This window comes from Amphiura filiformis, unplaced genomic scaffold, assembly GCF_039555335.1.
Source record: "Amphiura filiformis unplaced genomic scaffold, Afil_fr2py scaffold_30, whole genome shotgun sequence".
NCBI lineage: Eukaryota > Metazoa > Echinodermata > Ophiuroidea > Amphilepidida > Amphiuridae > Amphiura > Amphiura filiformis.
Window position 1 is genome coordinate 235,946 of NW_027305494.1, and position 4,248 is coordinate 240,193.

Consider the following 4,248-nt stretch of genomic DNA (forward strand, 5'->3'; position numbering starts at 1 on the left):
AGTATTGCCGACACGTTGCTTTACACTGAAAAGGATTGGATTATCTTCCAGATTATATGGCCGGCTTTCATTACAATAGGATTTTGCAGTAACATATCATTTATTTGGACAGTTCTTCGTACACCCGCTTTACACACAGATACTTTCATGTACTTGGTAAACCTGGCAAGCATAGACTTATTCTCTTTGCTGATGGTAGGTGTTCCTTTTGTTGTGGATTATCAGAATAGCAAATTGAAATACGACGTTCCACCCGGATTTATTACTGTGAGAGGTTTTCTCTTCTTGGCCTCCCTAGGTTTCGTTACTCTTGTTTCATCAGAGCGTTTTCTAGCAATGTGTTATCCAATTAAACATCATGTTTTAAAAGGTACACAACGAACAAGAAAACTTATATTTGCAGTTTGGTTGATTGCTGCTGGTCTTGCATGTCTTCTGTTTCCTATGCAAGAAATGAGAATAATATGTATTGTATGGCCAAGCGGCAGTGCTTATTCGGGCTATCCCAGTACATATCATGTTTTATTTTATAAATGGAATGCGGATTTGATCTTCAGCTTCATTTTGTTCATTGCGTTTATTTCTTCAATGATATTAAATTTATACATGTACATAAGTATATATTATGTCCTGCGAAAGCGGTCACGTAGTCACTTGAGCACATCCACTGAGTTAGAAAAGCAGCTTCGTCAAATAGTTAATATGGTGGCCTTAACTGGAGTTGTATTTTTGCTGTGCTCTAGTGTGCAAGCGGTTTTTAATCTTATTAATATTTTGTTACATTTTAACATCGAAGTTGGCGTCTTTACAGTTGATAATTTAGCCCTTAACATTATCGCAGCATCAGTGTTTGGATTAAATACGTCTATCAATCCATTTGTGTATTTCATTTTTTATAAGCGATATAGAATGGCACTGAAAGCAGCATTGGTTTGTTGTACTACAAAACACAATGACGGCCAGAGCAAAACCGTTGCAGTGATTGACATGTCTAAGATATAACTAAACTGAACAATTCTTGCTTTCAACGGATAGACATGGTCAGTACAGGCGAACAAAGTAAACCTTGTATTCATTAATCAATTTTACCAATGGACCGAAAGTTTCACTCATCATAAGACCTGATAAATATGCGTGAAGCTTTCACACAATGAATAAAAACCTATTGGGCCCATGATCAATGAGAACGCTGCACCAATTTCAAATTAAAGACTATAGGCTAATATTTTGCGGTCGTAAACTACAGCCAGACCGGTCGCGTTTTGTCATTTCTCACAGCCAACTAAGGCAGGTATTGATGGAATGAAACGTAATCCAAGTTATTTTCATTTTGGATATTAATGTGAACATCGATCAAAATAAAACACCTTGTATATTTTATGAATCCTTTTCCTACTAACGTATTTCGTTCCTAACCTCAGAACTTTCATCAAACATGCGAAACAAAGCATCATGAGTCTTGGATACCGTACCAGATAGCCAGACAACGTTGGCCCAACGTTGGCAATGGTCGGCATGGTCGCGGTCGGTAAGCCGACGCCAAGCCAACGTTGGACCAAAGTGTTATTTTTCAATAATATATTGATTCAGTTAATGAAAATCGACCAACAATACCTGGTATACCCTTAACCCTTGTTCACTCACTGGTCATAAGCAGCGCACCATTATAGGTTTCAAGGGGGAGTTGCATGAAAGTGTTTTTGGAGAAAAACCTTCGCCCACTAGTGAGACTGATGAGCAAAAAAATATCATTTTACTGACTTAACTCTGTATAAAGGTAAACTTAAAATCAAAAATTAAGCAAATTACCGCCGGTGCCTGTTAAAAACAAATCCGCCAACCCAAACTTCCATACCTCCTGAAAATAAAATGGTGCGCCACTAAAAATTGCAAAATACACTTGACGTGATCAAATACACTATTATATGAAAGTAATAGAAGACATTGAATTTAAGAGAGATTGGGACTTCGTCCTGTACAAAATGCCGGTTTGATACGTTTTTTTTAAAATTCAGTATAAATATCAGTTCAGTGATAATTAAGTTGAAACACGATATTCAAATTGTTTTGTTTATTCACGTGTCCAATTGTTTGATATCCCTTTGAGTTTCAAAATCAAATCTATTTGTTGCAGTGACTAATAATGCAGAGACTAATTAGTTGCACGCATATGTACGTAATATCAAATTAAACTACTGTTGTAAAAATCAATTCATCAAGAAACCCATTAGTCAGTTCGGATGAGGGTGAACACCTGATTTCAGGGAATAACCGGTTTACTGAGTTTATTCCAGTATTATACTGTATTTATATGTATCCAAGATGTTCTGATGGGTTTTTTTTCCTTTTTTTGTTCCTGTTTGTTCCAGTCTCAAATGTATTTGGCTTAAAAACATCACATACATCTATCAGATTATAGCGGAAAGAGACCTTCATTCCTCAATCGCAATATCATTTCTAATGGGCTATAATAAGCAATTTATTACGGAGGAATTCAGTGTTTACACACAAACGAAACCCGGAAGAGAAGCTGGTGAACTGAATACAAAGGGCCAAACAACTAGTTACTTTTATCGGGTGCGGTAAATATAATGTGCTTCGTATGAACAGGTGTGTGAAAGATGAGGATAACATCGTTGCATTTTGGTATGTGATAGGTGACAAGTGAATGCCTAACGCCGTTGGTATGCGAAAGATGGAAAATGAATGCACTTCAAATTCCTCTTACTGGACATGGGACCTTTCCAACGCTTCAAGTATTGCCGACAAGTTACTTTACACTGAAAATGAATTAGTTATCTACCAGATAATATGGCCGGCATTCATTACAATAGGATTTTGCAGTAACATATCATTTATTTGGACAGTTCTTCGTACACGCGCTTTACACACAGATACTTTCCTGTACTTGGTAAACCTGGCTATCACAGACTTATTCTCTTTGCTGATTGTAGGTGTTCCTTTTGTTGTGGATTATCAGAATAGCAAATTGAAATATGACATTCCACCAGGATTTATTACTGTGAGAGGTCTCCTCTTCTTGGCCTCCCTAGGTTTTGTTATTCTTGTTTCATCAGAGCGTTTTCTAGCTATATGTTATCCAATTAAACATCACATTTTAAAAGGTACACAACGAACAAGAAAACTCATATTAGCAGTTTGGATGATTACTGCTGGTCTTGCATGTCTTCTGTTTCCTTTGCAAGAAATAAGCAAAATATGCATTGTATGGCCCAGCGGCAGTGGCTATTCGGGCTATCCCAGTACATATGATGTTTTATTTTATAAATGGAATGCGGATTTGATCTTCAGCTTCCTTTTGTTCATTGCGTTTATTTCTTCAATGATATTAAATTTATACATGTACATAAGCATATATTATGTCCTGCGAAAGCGGTCACGAAGTCACTTCAGCACATCCACTGAGTTAGAAAAGCAACTTCGACAAATAGTTAATATGGTGGCCTTTACTGGAGTTGTATTTTTGCTGTGCGCTGGTTTGCAAGCGTTTTTTAATCTTCTTAATATATTGTTAAATTTTAACATCGAAGTTGGCGTCTTTACAGTTCATAATTTAGCCCGTGACATTATCGCAGTATCAGTGGTTGGATTAAACGCGTCTATCAATCCATTTGTGTATTTCATTTTTTATAAGCGATATAGAATGGCATTGAAAGCAGCATTGCTTTGTTGTACTGCAAAACACAATGACGGCCAGAACAAAACAGTTGCAGTGATTGACATGCCTAAGATATAACTAAACTGAGCAATTCTTGCTTTCAACGGATAGACATGGTCAGTACAGGCGAACAAAGTAAACCTTGTATTCATTAATCAATTTTACCAATGGACCAAAAGTTCCACTCATCATAAGACCTGATAAATATGCGTGAAGCTTTCACACAATGAATAAAAACCTATTGGGCCCATGATCAATGAGAACGCTGCACCAATTAAAAATTAAAGACTATAATATTTTGCGGTCGTAAACTACAGCCAGCTCGGTCGCGTTTTGTCATTTATCACAGCCAACTAAGGCAGGTATTGATGGAATGAACAGTAATTCAAATTATTTTCATTTGGGATATTATGTGAACATCGATCAAAATGAAACACTTTGTATATTTATGAATCTTTTTCCTACTAACGTATTTCGTTCCTAACCTCAGATCCTTCATCAAACATGCGAAACAAATTATACGAGTCTTGGATACCGTAATACCTCATTATCGGATGTCTTATATTCAT